This window comes from Zingiber officinale, chromosome 10B (genome assembly GCF_018446385.1).
Source record: "Zingiber officinale cultivar Zhangliang chromosome 10B, Zo_v1.1, whole genome shotgun sequence".
NCBI classification, from domain to species: Eukaryota; Viridiplantae; Streptophyta; class Magnoliopsida; order Zingiberales; family Zingiberaceae; genus Zingiber; species Zingiber officinale.
Window position 1 is genome coordinate 70,705,351 of NC_056005.1, and position 16,120 is coordinate 70,721,470.

Here is a 16,120-nt window from a genome sequence, read left to right on the forward strand (position 1 = left end):
CGTTGTTGTTGGTTTCTAAAAATCAGCAACAAGTTATAGCAACTATGGAACTATAATTGCTACAAGTTCAACTTTAAAAAGGGATAACTTTCGATTCAGATTGAACTGTGAGAGATACAATATATAAAATCGAAGATATTTGAATGAGATTAGATATAATATATTATGTCACTACAACAAAAACCTTCATAGACATCGGTTTTCCACCGGTGTCTATTTCATTTTCGACCGATGCCTATGAAGCCGATGTTAAAAGTCTGCCATTTTAGACATCGGGTTAAAACCGATGTAGTATCACTTAACGACACCGGTCTTCGAATCGGTTATTAACCGGTGTAGTATCACTTAACGACACTGTTTCATCAACGGTGTAAAACCGATGTAATATTGTATGTTAATAACACCAGTTTTGGCAGCGGTAAATGACCGATGTAATATTAGTTAATAACACCGGTTTTGCAGCGGTGGAAAACCGATGTAATATGTATATTTTTCAACAGCACAAATTTGATTTCCGAAACAATGAAAAACCGACAATAATAAAAAAAACACAAATATTCACAAATTATACAAATATTCTTCATTCAACAATATCCATAAAATACACAAATATTCATAAATTATATAAATAATCTTCTTACAACAATATCCATAAAATACCCAAACATTCTTTTTACATCAAAAGCTAGCTAATAGATATCAAAATCAAGGTAGAACATTCTTTTAATAACACATCAAGGTAGAACCGCACTTCAAATGTAATCTAGCATGCATTCAGCCCACTCGAACCGCACTTCATCAATTTCAACTCTGGAGTACTTGAGATTTGTAAACTGTAAAAACACATAAATAATATATTAGTAAACCAAGACTAATTTCATCATTTATCTCAACCACATCATATAGTGATAGATCTATCATTCCTGGGAACTTAATATAATCCAAACCAAAAATTTTAATCTAACTACATAAACATCAATTTAATCTTTCAAATTCAATTCATTAGTAGTCGACCCAAATGACATAACTGTTTACCACTAAGAGTACATGGAAAGTTAATAAATTCACTTTTAGTTTGCAAATAATAAATTCACTTTTATCACTAAGAGTACATGGAAAGTAAATAAATTCCTCAGCAGCAATAAAGATGAGTAACATCAATTCATTTATATGATTTCCAATGAGATATATATATGCACCTTAGATGATAATTTATGTTTCATAAGTGAAGCAACAGAGCATAAAGCAATAATAGTCAATAACCACACCGCATCGCCAATGTCATTCATGTAAAGATTCAGCTGTAGCAAGGACTTAGTTTTCTTAACAAACTCAGCGATGCTAAAGGCGCCTTTGGGACCAATCTCATTGTTGCCAATATCTATAAGTGTTATTTTTCCTAAACAAGAAGAAATATAGTTTTACATAATTGCTGAGAAGTAATACAATCAATAAATACTGGAAAGCCAACAGATCTGATGAAGAAATTAAATCTGCAAGAAAGAACTGCATGGATAGAAAATCTAAGTGTGTGTAAGTCTTATTAGCTTGAGATGTATAGATCGAATTGCCTTATTCTCAACTAGTGCTCCAGCAAGACTTGCAAAACCCTATAAAATTTCACATGGAAATAAGGTGTAAGGAGTAAGGACACCAGAAACAAAGTGTAAAAGATCTAGGAATTTCATAAAAAAAACATGAAAGATTGCCCAAGAATAAGGTCATACAGAATATTCAATCATATTATTGTTAAGTTCCAGTACACGTAAAGTTTGATTTTCTTTCAGCATATCTGCAATAACCCTTGCACCCTACATAACATATTTAGCATTCAGACTTTACCAAAATCAAGAATCATTTTCTTCCTCAAGAAACAAACAACCGGAACTTGCAACAAGTAAAATTAAACAACCTCATCTCCAATACCTAAACTGTTTAGTTGGAGTTCCTGAATATATCCATTTACCTTCAAAATATGTGAAAGACGCTGCATAGGAAATTTCCACAATCTCAACATCTAATGAAAGAAATAGGAATAATGTAAAGTAAAATAACATGTCCAAAAACTTCTTGGTCAATGAGAAAAATTATTAAGAAATAAGCACATAAAGAAAACAAAATCAATACCCAAAAAATGTTAAATTCCTCATTTTGACAAAAGTTATAAAAACAAAAAATATGTTGGTAATAGATGACAAAGAAGAAATAAATGTTACTTGAAAAGTATAATTCTCTTAATCTTAACAAAGTGACTAATACTAAGTGATATTCTGGTCAACACAAAGAACTAACCCAACACAAAGAATCGAGTTTACTGTTATAGATAGCTATTTGCCTTTCGTGAACAACCAACAGATGTGTCTGATTACTGTGAAATTGAATTTGGATGTCCCCAACTAATGGAGATGTACATCCAGTAAACGCCTGGATAAAGCGGGAGTTTTTCTTCTTCCAACTACCCATGCTCCAAACACAAAGCTGCATATAATCACCAAGTAAAGGGGTTAGAATATACATTAGAAGCGAAGATGTTAGCAGATACAACTTTAAAATATGACTCGGAACGCAAGTGGAGATATGGTCGACAATGAATTATTTTTTATCTGCACACCTGAGCATCGGCTCTAGCAGACACGAGAACATTTAGTGAAGGGGAAAATGCAAGACGGTTATCTTTTTTTAGTGGCCCTTGAGTTTGATTTTCACCTACAAGAAAGTGACATTATAGACAATGATTTCAAAGTAATGCAAAAGAGGAAGTTACCTATTGAATTTCAAAAGCAATACAAACTATGGAAGGCATCAAGAATCGACATAGTTTGACAAATAGAAAGCACGAGATTATGAACCTCATCAATCCGAATATTATAGATCAAAATACTAGAATCTTCCATTCCAGCAGCAATCATGTTATTATCTTCAGGATGAAATGCTAAAGACATGGCTGCCGGTGGGGTTGGCATAAAAGTGGTTATAACCTGAAAGATATGTTTCGATTTAGTCGGTTTGGTTTCTCCATTTTTGGTAGCAAGAGTAAAATCAATTCATGGCTACACACCTTAAAAGTCCTCATATTTAACAAAGAAACTTTTCCACCTGATGCAGACGTTGCATAAGAGTCATTCTTAGATAAAGCAATACAAGCAGTTGCTTCTTCTGGATTGTTATCACTCCTTTCATTGGTCATAAGAATACCATTTGGTGGCTGACGGAGCTGAGGAGCAACAGATGCAGTTGGCTGAACAAGCAAAGCAAACAATCAGCATTAGGCTTATAGCAAATAGATAATTTCTTACAACTGTTTCTTTCTGACCTTGCCCGATGGATTTCGTTCATCGCACGGCCACTGCTAGAGTTTATGCACTGAACAAGCAAAGAAAATGGTCATAAGAATACCATTTGGTGGCTGACGGAGCTGAGGAGCAACAGATGCAGTTGACTGAACAAGCAAAGCAAACAATCAGCACTAGGCTTATAGCAAATAGATAATTTCTTACAACTGTTTCTTTCTGACCTTGCCCGATGGATTTCGTTCATCGCACGGCCACTGCTAGAGTTTATGCACTGCATTGGAACCAAGTGCTAGTAAACTGCATCCAGAATTGGTGTATATCAATCTCACAACCTTGCTCACTGCCGATGTTGAATCGGGCAAACGCAAAGTTTTAAGATGCCCAACATTCACAATCTCAGTTAGCTTCCAGCTTATGATTCTTTCAGTTTCTTCACGAATCCTTGGCTTGACATCAGCAGCTCTAGTACTATCCACAACAGCCTGCAGATTTTGCTCATGTCATATAAAATTTTGTAAACACAATATTCACTTTGAGTAGTTGTTGAATATTACCTTCACATTGGAATTAGATTGTTTAGAAACACTACGTGAAACCTCAAGCATCCTTAAAACCCGTTGTCCATCAGCATTTGCCAGGATTTTAATTCCATTATCACTAGTCGTAACAGCAAGTAATGAACCATCTTTCTGGAATCTCAGTTGAGGAAATGCCTGGCATGGAGAAATAAGAGTTGCATACAAACTCAAAGTTTGAACTGCAAGAAATATACAAGAAAAGCTAACGTAGATTAAGCTACTAACAGGAAGTCCTCCATTTGCATCAGTAGTAGTCAGTATATCAGTGTTATCCATATCCCAAAACTTAATCTAGAATTCATCCCCTGCAACCAAGAAGCGGTTCCGAGTTGTGTCGAACTGAACAACTCCCAATGAGTGTTTTCTAAAGCCATTGTATGTCTGCTTAATAGGACCAGTCTCATTCCACTCAACTAAATGTGAATCCCCATCTTTACTTGTTCCACATGAAAAAAGCCTTGTTCCATCTGCACTATATGCCATTGTTGTGCACCAGTGGCCAGGAGCTTCATAGGAAACTCTAGATCTCAAACCCTCATAGCTCCATCCTTTGATTTTACCATCAGTTGAAGTTGAGAAGAAAAACTTCACAGATAGAAATAATGAAACACTAGAAATATATAATTCTGTTTCTGTCCAGTATACTGTTTCTGTCCAGTTGAAGCATCCCACACCTATTCATCATGCAACGGAACCTGTTAAGAACATACAATTCTTCTTGTACAATCTTCTGACTGATCAACCACATGGTTTTACTCACTTTAATTGCCTTGTCATCGCCGCAAGTGATGATCGAGAGAGTCTTCTTGGGATAGGAAAAGGCAATGTCATTAACACTGTCTATATGAGCATCAATCTGCAGAACAAGATGTTATCATCATCATCATATATATGGTTGCCAAACACCATAACTATTAACTGACCTCCAAATGTTGTCGTAATTCTTCATTTAGATTAAAAGCATAGATCTGCACTAGATGCTTTGAAAATGCAACACCTATTAGTATCACAGAAGAATAACAAGAATTTTAGTTTGATGAACTTGATCAAAATAATCCAACTTTGTTTTTTTGCTTCGGCATACCAAGAATAGAACCTTTAGGACTCCACAAGCATCTGTTGACAGATACAGTAGCATCATTAGTGAGTGATGCCTGCAAGTAGGAAAAACTCCTGCTCTGTAACAAATCATGTCAAAACAATTTCTATGAGAATAGGCGATGAATATCACTATATTATGAAAGAAGTATCCTTTTAAATACATCATGCAGCACATCCTGTCCGATCCTGATTAAGAATTGAGACTTGTCTACAAAGTAGCAAACAGGAACTAGGCAAACAAATACAACGCACAATGAAAAATAATCAGAAATGAATTGTAAAAGTTAAATAGGAACAAGAAATATATAGTAATTTCCATGAAAGGGGCAAATATAATCAGGATACATGTATATTAGTATTTCTCCTATTCACTCAGCACCAAAACCATTTTCTTGTCTCAAACAGGAGCTGGAATTAACCACAACCAAACAACTTAATAGACCAAACAAAACATTCATGATGCCATGAAGCAGTAACAATCAAAGGATAACCTAAAGAATGGGAAACAAGGAAACTATTTTACAATTTATTAGTTAAAAAAAGATACACTGAGTCCATAAATATTTTTTACTAAATTTTTTTAGCATGAATTTTTTGATATAACAATCCTGTACTTATATTATAGAACAATTAATTTGCTTTCATCATCAGTCATATGAATGCCTGAAGCTGCTAAGCATTAATGCAGAATAAACTGGAATTGTGCAAGTACAGAGCTTACTCTTCTCTGTAAAATTCCACGAGTATATGCTACTGCCATGACTAGAATTGCCACTTCAGGAAGATAAACCCACCCAGGACGCCTCCCTCCACAACATGTAAGACAAATCGATAGAGTGAGAGATCGAAGGGGTTGCTTCTTTCGGATCCTTATCCTGGCAAAGCCTGACATCTATTCTCTTCGATCCTCCGTCGTAATCAATCCAAGCATGCAATTTTTCTCCTCTGCTGAGGATGAGAAGCAAACCATCGTCGGAAAGAATCCACAACTAGAAAAAATCTACACTTAACAATCGACAAGAACAAGTCACAAATCAAAATTACATGGAGGAAACTAGAAAAAACTAGTTTTACATAAGTTTGGTGTCACGTGTACCTGCAAATTATGAAGTTCAATTTCTCCATTGAATGGCCAACTTGAGTATAGTTTATTTGATTCTATTGACAAAGGTGGTTCACTGTCAATGGTCATGTACTGCAGTATTCGCTCAACAGATATCATTAGATTTTCAAGTTGACAGAGATTCCTTATGACCCAAGTTAGTACCTTATTAAGATTAAGTCCATATGTGACAGCAAGGCCAGAAATACCTGAGAGGAAGAGGATGCAAACCCAAAATGGTAGAAATTAATATCACATGTACTTGAATAACATAGAATTGAACTGTCTGCTAGGAAATTTGTAAAATACCGGAAAAAAATGACGATTATTAATAAATGAATTTTCCGGAATTTTTGGACATTTTTCGGGAATATTTCGGAGCTCGTACGGACGAGTTAACGGGATAAAAATGGGGCCTGGAAAAGCCTGTTTGGACGACCCATTTAAGCGAGGAATTGTTTCTTTTATAAAAATTCCTAATTCCTTTTTCTTTTTCATTTATTTTCTTCCCCCCCGTGTTCCTTCTCTCCCGAGCCTCACTCCCGAACCCGACGCCGAGAAAAAAAAAGCCCTAACCGCCGGCGCCGGCGGTTTCTTCCCCCTGTGTCCTCTGCCCTAGCCACCTCACGCCGCCACCATAGCCGACAGTCGGCCGCCACTGAGCCCTGCCGAAGCCGCTGCACTCACTGGACTTGAGCAGCGCTGTCGCCTCTGCCTAGCATCACCGTCGCCGTGCCCTAGGTGCCGAGCGCCACTAACCACCGTAGCACCGCCGCACCTTTTACTCTAGCGCCGGCCTTCTGCCCGCGATGCTGACCCCCTCTGCCGCCGGTGACGAGCCACCTCTCCGACTTCCCTGTACGCCGGCCGAAGTTTCCCTTCCTTGTGTCTCTGATCTAGAGTGATTGCGGCCTTGTTTCTGCCCTATGCGACGCCGCCTCTGTACACTATGCCTAGGTCGCCGGAAATCAAGAGCTTAAGAAGGTGACAGGGGGTAGTTGTAACCCGGCCAGTGGGACTGAAGGTGAGGGCTTAGGGTTTGTTTTTGTTTTCAATTCTGTGCTTTGATTCTTATCCTGCCGTGAGCAGCACTTGGGTGTGGGATGGCTAATTTAGTGTATAGGGTTTGGTGGACAGCGGCTTCACCAACTTCTGATTCTCGCTGTCATCATCGAAGAAGAGGTAATGGGAACAAATTATTACTGGACTTTAATTGTTAATAGAGTGTCTTGTGATTTCTTGATCATTTCTTCTTGATCCGGTTGGTGGACAGCAACTTGATCAGGGCAGTAGGTTGTTACGTCTGGCCAGTAGGTTTGATTTGGGGCTGTTGGAACTTGTCGTGGCAATCTTGCTTTGGTTGAGGGCATCAAGGAAGAGGTAAGGTCAGTAGGTTATGTTTTGAATTGAGTTATTTTGTTGATTAGTGAGTTTCCTTCTTGATTGTTTTGCAAGTGGATTTCCAGCCACTCACCTTGTTCCAGCAGAAAACACATTCCTTGATTATGGATTAATCACGGCCGTGAATTGAGGTAAGGTTTAGAGTTTTGATTTTCATGGTAGATTATTGCTAGTTGTGTTAGCAATAATTAATAACTTAAGTTTATAAGTTATATAATCGTGTAATCAGGATTAATGAAACTAACCCTAAATGATCAGTGGATTAGAAATTAGTTTAGCTATTTGTTTAAAAATTAAATTAGCTAAACTGAAACTGTGCGAATTGATTCAGGACTTTGACGCGAGACGAGTATCTCGGAGTCAGCTTGGACCTTTCTATTTTATCGGAGGCGGGTACTTTTGACTTATTGTCTTTGATATGCTTAGTAATTAAATTAACAAGATGCATTAATTATGTTTCTTACTTGTTTCGGTTAATCACTGCCCAATACATGCTACCTGTTGATTGATTGTTTGTTTACATCTTGTATGGATATGTACCTGATTCCACATGCTCATGGGTAGTGATATAACCATATTTTACCATGTCAGGACCTAGGTTGGATACCTTATATGATCAGATACCTTGATATGATTCATTTGCTTTGGTGCACATTATGATATGTCCAGAGATTGGTTTAGTATATTACCATGTTTAGTGACATGCACCATTCGCATGATTGCATGCCGAGTGATTGATTGCTCCTTTATTGTTGAGCACTTTGCTAGTTTCATCACTGTTCGGTGCTCCGTTGTGACGCTCATGGGTAGCGGGACACAGCGTGGTAGCACGTCAGTTTGGCTCTTCCGGTGCTCCGTTGGTCCGCTCATGGGTAGTGTGACGCAGCGTGTAGCACGTTAGAGATCCCTCCCCGTCATAGTGTATCGGGAGATGAGAGCATTGCGCTCCCCCATTTATGATTTGGGGTAGGAGTATGTATGTACTCCGACAGCATCCCGTCCACTCGATCACTCATCAGGAGTAGTGTTGCTGAGTGCACGGTTGTCACAGCCCTACCCACTTGGTCCCACTTATGTTGTGAGTTGGCTGACTGGCGTCAGGGGTGACCATGACATTGGCATCATATGCATGATGCATTTATTGTTTGTGTTTGTGTTTGTTGCACTTATATGCTGCACATTGCTTGGATACCTTGATTGACATGCATACAGGTCTTCTATACCTTTCGGACTGTTTGTCCTTTTACCGGGTCCTGGTTAGTACAGATTCTCTCCTGTCTTCTTCGGTTTGTAGTTACCTTTATCTTTATCAGGAGACTGTACGCATGATTAGTGCTAGGTGTTATTTCTTTACTTTGCATATCAACTGTACCTGCTGAGTGTTGGACTCACCCCGCCTCCATTGTTGATATTTTCAGGTTGATGCTGTCAGGAGGGAGTTCCAGTCGCTAGTCCCCACTGCACGTAGTGCTGGTCCCTGCAGACCTCGAGGATATGTTTGGTTTTCTTGGTTTCTTTTCTGTTCTAGACTGTTTTGAACATGTTATGTTCTAGATTTATTTGCTTATGGACATGATATAGATTTTATTATATTGATGGATTCGGATTTGGTTTTTATTCTACTACATGCCTGCCTGGATGGCAGAAGAGGTGAGTTCGTCGGTTTTGAGCTTTACGAGTGTAGTTGAGTAGGGTGGTTTTTGAGTCAGAGTATTATTACTGCGTGGTTGTGTCAGCCAGAGGCTGAATATATATATAAACTGCGTGGTGATTGATTTTTTTATTATTGTTATGATTCCAGCTGCATGTGGCTGAGTATTTAGTGCTTGTAGAAATTTTTGATTGTCCGTCGTACAGGGGAGATGCTGCCGAAATTTTCTCGGACAGGGTCTCCTCTGGGGGCGTGACAAAATTACCAGGGTCAATCACCCCTCTTGGCATGGAGATTAAGAAAAGTAAAGAAAAAGCAAACACAACTGACGACAGCATATCCAAACGAAGGCAAAGCCATTGCATTGCAGCGGCTGTGTGAAACTTTGGTCTAGAAAACTGATCTGATAGGTTGAAATTAGTGTTTATAAATCTTTGATTCTAATCAAAGCTTCTAATAGTAGTTGATCTAGACAGGGATTCTGAGAAATGTTGTATGATTGGAGCTTTGCAAACACCATTCAACCTAGACAGTTCTCGGGCTGTACCTATGTAATAGTTCTTTGACAATAGAAGGGCAAATACATGATCAGCAAGCGAACATTAATGAGAGGAAATAACAGCATATCAGAGTTATTGAAATTTTCATCGTTGTGATTAACCTAAATATGATGGAAAGAACCCAGGCTTGGTGCCGAAGAATCTGACTGGTTTCCAGTAAATCATAAGCCCGGAGCTCTCGTTCACCGCACGCGTCACCCTCACCTCCGAGCTATTCATCTCAGCATCGCCATAGTGGGCAAACTCCGTGGCGAAGCTCCGATTTTTCCCCGACCCACCGAAAGAGAAGAAGAGAGTGTTACCTTCTCTAGTCGATGCGAAGTTCCCAGGTGACAATGGGGCGACAAGAAGAACGATGATGGCGAGAATGAGAGCGGAAGCGGTCGAGGACGTCGTCATTGGAAAGATCCCTAGGCGATGTGCAAAATGTGCAGACGACGAAGGAGCAGAAACCCTAAGCACCAAGAAGCATGAGGAGAAGACGGAGAAACCAGAAACCAAAAAGCATGAGAAGAAACCCTAAGAGATGGAGCAACCCGCGAGAGGGCAAAGACGAAAGGGAGAGGAGAAGAGAAGGGGAAAGAGGATATGGATGTGGTCATTTTCCACAGACCTCACAAGGGAGTCGTGTGTTGATCTTGATCGGAGAGGAAGGGGGCGTCGATCTAGCAAGGGGAAGGACGGCGCGATATAGGTTTAGGTTTGGAGGGAAGTGTTGTAAATTTTGGCTAAGTATGGGTGGAAAAATTAAATTATTTTATTTATCATAGACACCGGGTTTTAAAAACCGCTGTTAAAATCGGTGTCTATTAACGAAAAAAAGGCGCTCATAGACATCGGCTAAAAAACCGATGTCTATGAGTCACTACAAAAAAACAGTCTATTAGGGACGAATGTTTGCAACGAATTTAAATTTTGTTCCAAACTTTCCAACAAAATTTGCAACAAAATAATAAACTGTTCCAAATTAGCAACAAATTTAGCAACAAAATAAATTCGTTGCAAATTAGCAACAAAAGATATTTTGTCGCTAATATTGTTGCAAGTTAGCGACAAAAAAAAAAATTTGTTACAAATTTTGTAACGAATAATTTCTTCGTTGCAAATTTTGCAACGAATAGTATTTTCGTCCCAAAAATTGCAACGAAAATATTATTTGTTGGAATTTCGTTGGAAACATTTCCAACGAATCTGCCATTTCGTTGGAAATTTCCAATGAATTCCAGATTCGTTGCAAAGTATGCAATGTCATAAAAACCCGTTTGATCGACTTAGAGACCTCAGAATCAGATGAAACAAGTTCCTATGTGCTCCTCTTGGTCTCCAGATTCCATAGATGAGCTCAAATATTTTTTTTGAAATAAGATGAATTTTTAACATCTAGGTCAATTTGATGAATTTGAATTTGAGCATGAAAGTGTTAGAGTATTAAATCAAATTTAAGTGTAGTTGAACTTGTTATATTTACAAAATAATGTTCGAGTGCTCAGAACGAGGCAAAATCAGTTTGTTTACGTTCATAAGGTTCTCGCGAGTATATCCATGAATTAAAAATAAATTTGGAGCTAATTTATTTTGATATGTGAATTTTTAAACTTGAATTTAATTTTCCTAACACAATAGGAATTGAAAAAATAAAGAAAAAAATTATATGAGGGGAAAAAAATATTTGAGAACATATATAAAATCTGGATAAATAGAGGAGCACATAGGAACTGGTTTCATCCAATTCCGAGGTCTCTAGGTCGGTCAACCATGATTTTAAGGTAATATAGAGTTTGCAACGAATCTGGAATTCGTTGGAAATTTCCAACGAATTCCAGATTCGTTGCAAAGTATGCAATGTCTTAAAAACCCATTTGACCGACCTACAGACCTCGGAATTGGATGAAACCAGTTCCTATGTGCTCCTCTTGGTCTCCTGATTCTCTAGATGAGCTCAAATATTTTTTTTGACATAAGATGAATTTTTAACATCTAGATCAATTGGATGAATTTGAATTTGAGCATAAAATTGTTTGAGTTTTAAATCAAATTTAAGTGTAGTTGAACTTGTTAGATTTACAAAATAATGTTCGAGTGCTCAGAACGAGGCGAAACCAGTTTGTTTGCGTTCGTAAGGTTCTCGCGATTATATCCATGAATTAAAAATAATTTTTGAGCTAATTTATTTTGATATGTGAATTTTTAAACCTGAATTTAATTTTCCTAACACAATGGGAATTTAAAAAATAAAGAAAAAAATATATGACGGAAAAAAAATATTTGAGAACATATTTAAAATCAGGATAAATAAAGGAGCACATAGGAACTGGTTTCATCCAATTCCGAGGTCTCTAGCTCAGTCAACCGTGATTTTAGGGTAATATAGAGTTTGCAACGAATCTGGAATTCGTTGGAATTTCCAACGAATTCCAGATTCGTTGCAAAGTATGCAATGTCTTAAAAACTCATTTGGCTGACCTAGAGACCTCCGAATTGGATGAGACCAGTTCCTATGTGCTCCTCTTGGTCTCCTAATTTTCTAGATAAGCCCAAATATTTTTTTTGACATAAGATGAATTTTTAACATCTAGGTCAATTGGATGAATTTAAATTTGAGCATGAAAGTGTTTGAGTTTTAAATCAAATTTAAGTGTAGTTGAACTTGTTAGATTTACAAAATAATGTTCGAGTGCTCAGAACGAGGCGAAACCAGTTTGTTTGCGTTCGTAAGGTTCTCGCGATTATATCCATGAATTAAAAATAATTTTTGAGCTAATTTATTTTGATATGTGAATTTTTAAACCTGAATTTAATTTTCCTAACACAATGGGAATTGAAAAAATAAAGAAAAAAATATATGAGGGAAAAAAAATATTTGAGAACATATATAAAATCAGGATAAATAAAGGAGCACATAGGAACTGGTTTCATCCAATTCCGAGGTCTCTAGGTCGGTCAACCATGATTTTAGGGTAATATAGAGTTTGCAACGAATCTGGAATTCGTTGGAAATTTCCAACGAATTCCAGATTCGTTGCAAAGTATGCAATGTCTTAAAAACCCATTTGACCGACCTAGAGACCTCGGAATTGGATGAAACCAGTTCTTATGTGTTCCTCTTGGTCTCCTGATTCTCTAGATGAGCTCAAATATTTTTTTTGACATAAGATGAATTTTTAACATCTAGATCAATTGGATGAATTTGAATTTGAGCATAAAATTGTTTGAGTTTTAAATCAAATTTAAGTGTAGTTGAATTTGTTAGATTTACAAAATAATGTTCGAGTGCTCAGAACGAGGCGAAACCAGTTTATTTGCGTTCTTAAGGTTCTCGCGATTATATCCATGAATTAAAAATAATTTTTGAGCTAATTTATTTTGATATGTGAATTTTTAAACCTAAATTTAATTTTCCTAACACAATGGGAATTGAAAAAATAAAGAAAAAAATATATGAGGGAAAAAAATATTTGAGAACATATATAAAATCAGGATAAATAAAGGAGCACATAGGAACTGGTTTCATCCAATTCCGAGGTCTCTAGGTCGGTCAACCGTGATTTTAGGGTAATATAGAGTTTGCAACGAATCTGGAATTCGTTGGAAATTTCCAACGGATTGGCAGATTTGTTGGAAACATTTCCAACGAATCTGCCAGTTCATTGGAAACTTCCAACGAATTCCAGATTCGTTGCAAAGTATGCAATGTTTTAAAAACCCATTTGACCGACCTAGAGACCTCCAAATTGGATGAAACCAGTTCCTATGTGCTCCTCTTGGTCTCCTGATTCTCTAGATGAGCTCAAATATTTTTTATGACATAAGATGAATTTTTAACATCTAGGTCAATTGGATGAATTTGAATTTGAGAATGAAAGTGTTTGAGTTTTAAATCAAATTTAAGTGTAGTTGAATTTGTTAGATTTACAAAATAATGTTCGAGTGCTCAGAACGAGGCGAAACCAGTTTGTTTGCGTTCGTAAGGTTCTCGCGATTATATCCATGAATTAAAAATAATTTTTGAGCTAATTTATTTTGATATGTGAATTTTTAAACCTGAATTTAATTTTCCTAACACAATGGGAATTGAAAAAATAAAGAAAAAAATATATGAGGGAAAAAAAATATTTGAGAACATATATAAAATCAGGATAAATAAAGGAGCACATAGGAACTGGTTTCATCCAATTCCGAGGTCTCTAGGTCGGTCAACCGTGATTTTAGGGTAATATAGAGTTTGCAACGAATCTGGAATTCGTTGGAAATTTCCAACGAATTGGCAGATTCGTTGCAAAGTATGCAATGTCTTAAAAACCCATTTGACCGTCCTAGAGACCTCCGAATTGGATGAAACCAGTTCCTATGTGCTCCTCTTGGTCTCCTGATTCTCTAGATGAGCTCAAATATTTTTTTTGACATAAGATGAATTTTTAACATCTAGGTCAATTGGATGAATTTGAATTTGAGCATGAAAGTGTTTGAGTTTTAAATCAAACTTAAGTGTAGTTGAACTTGTTAGATTTACAAAATAATGTTCGAGTGCTCAGAACAAGACGAAACCAGTTTGTTTGCGTTCGTAAGGTTCTCGCGATTATATCCATGAATTAAAAATAAATTTTGAGCTAATTTATTTTGATATGTGAATTTTTAAACCTAAATTTAATTTTCCTAACACAATGGGAATTGAAAAAATAAATAAAAAAATATATGAGGGAAAAAAAATATTTGAGAACATATATAAAATCAGGATAAAAAAAGGAGCACATAGGAACTGGTTTCATCCAATTCCGAGGTCTCTAGGTCGGTCAACCGTGATTTTAGGGTAATATAGAGTTTGCAACGAATCTGGAATTCGTTGGAAATTTCCAACGAATTGGCAGATTCGTTGGAAATTTCCAACGAATTGGCAGATTCGTTGGAAACATTTCCAACGAATCTGCCAGTTGGTTGGAAACTTCCAACGAATTCCAGATCCTTTGCAAAGTATGCAATGTTTTAAAAACCCATTTGACCGACCTAGAGACCTCCAAATTGGATGAAACCAGTTCCTATGTGCTCCTCTTGGTCTTCTGATTCTCTAGATGAGCTCAAATATTTTTTTTGACATAAGATGAATTTTTTATCTAGATCAATTGGATGAATTTGAATTTGAGCATGAAAGTGTTTGAGTTTTAAATCAAATTTAAGTGTAGTTGAACTTGTTAGATTTACAAAATAATGTTCGAGTGCTCAAAACGAGGCGAAACTTGTTTGTTTACATTCGTAAGGTTCTCGCAATTATATCCATGAATTAAAAATAATTTTTGAGCTAATTTATTTTGATATGTGAATTTTTAAACCTGAATTTAATTTTCCTAACACAATGGGAATTGAAAAAATAAATAAAAAAATATATGAGGGAAAAAAAATATTTGAGAACATATATAAAATCAGGATAAATAAAGGAGCACATAGGAACTGGTTTCATCCAATTCCGAGGTCTCTAGGTCGGTCAACCGTGATTTTAGGGTAATATAGAGTTTGCAACGAATCTAGAATTCGTTGGAAATTTCCAACGAATTCCAGATTCGTTGCAAAGTATGCAATGTCTTAAAAACCCATTTGACCGACCTAGAGACCTCCGAATTGGATGAAACCAGTTCTTATGTGCTCCTCTTGGTCTCCTGATTCTCCAGATGAGCTCAAATATTTTTTTTGACATAAGATGAATTTTTAACATCTAGGTCAATTGGATGAATTTGAATTTGAGCATGAAAGTGTTTGAGTTTTAAATCAAATTTAAGTGTAGTTGAACTTGTTAGATTTACAAAATAATGTTCGAGTGCTCAGAACGAGGCGAAACTAGTTTGTTTGCGTTCGTAAGGTTCTCGCGATTATATCCATGAATTAAAAATATTTTTTGAGCTAATTTATTTTGATATGTGAATTTTTAAACCTAAATTTAATTTTCCTAACACAATGGGAATTGAAAAAATAAAGAAAAAAATATATGAGGGAAAAAAATATTTGAGAACTTATATAAAATCAGGATAAATAAAGGAGCACATAGAAACTGGTTTCATCCAATTCCGAGGTCTCTAGGTCGGTCAACCGTGATTTTAGGGTAGTATAGAGTTTGCAACGAATCTGGAATTCGTTGGAAATTTCCAACGAATTCCAGATTCGTTGCAAAGTATGCAATGTCTTAAAAACCCATTTGACCGACCTAGAGACCTCCGAATTGGATGAAACCAGTTCCTATGTGCTCCTCTTGGTCTCCTGATTCTCTAGATGAGCTCAAATATTTTTTTGACATAAGATGAATTTTTAACATCTAGGTCAATTGGATGAATTTGAATTTGAGCATAAAAGTGTTTGAGTTTTAAATCAAATTTAAGTGTAGTTGAACTTGTTAGATTTACAAAATAATGTTCGAGTGCTCAGAACGAGGCGAAACTAGTTTGTTTGCG

General features: G+C 36.6%; 2 long non-coding RNA genes across 3 annotated transcripts; one reads left to right on the plus strand and one right to left on the minus strand.

Moving 5' to 3' along the window:
• Positions 1-1,439: 1,439 nt before the first annotated feature.
• LOC122028589 lies at positions 1,440-1,927 on the minus strand. Its single transcript, XR_006124869.1, has 3 exons — positions 1,913-1,927; positions 1,728-1,811; positions 1,440-1,610 (listed from the first exon to the last, which is right to left on the minus strand). It is a non-coding gene; the product is annotated as an uncharacterized LOC122028589 (long non-coding RNA).
• Positions 1,928-6,949: 5,022 nt separating this feature from the next.
• Positions 6,950-7,586, plus strand: LOC122028533. 2 transcript variants are annotated; one of them, XR_006124846.1, is made up of 3 exons: positions 6,950-7,256; positions 7,348-7,454; positions 7,541-7,586. It is a non-coding gene; the product is annotated as an uncharacterized LOC122028533 (long non-coding RNA). The 2 variants fall into 2 exon arrangements; XR_006124847.1 differs by having other exon boundaries at positions 7,530-7,559.
• Positions 7,587-16,120: the final 8,534 nt, after the last annotated feature.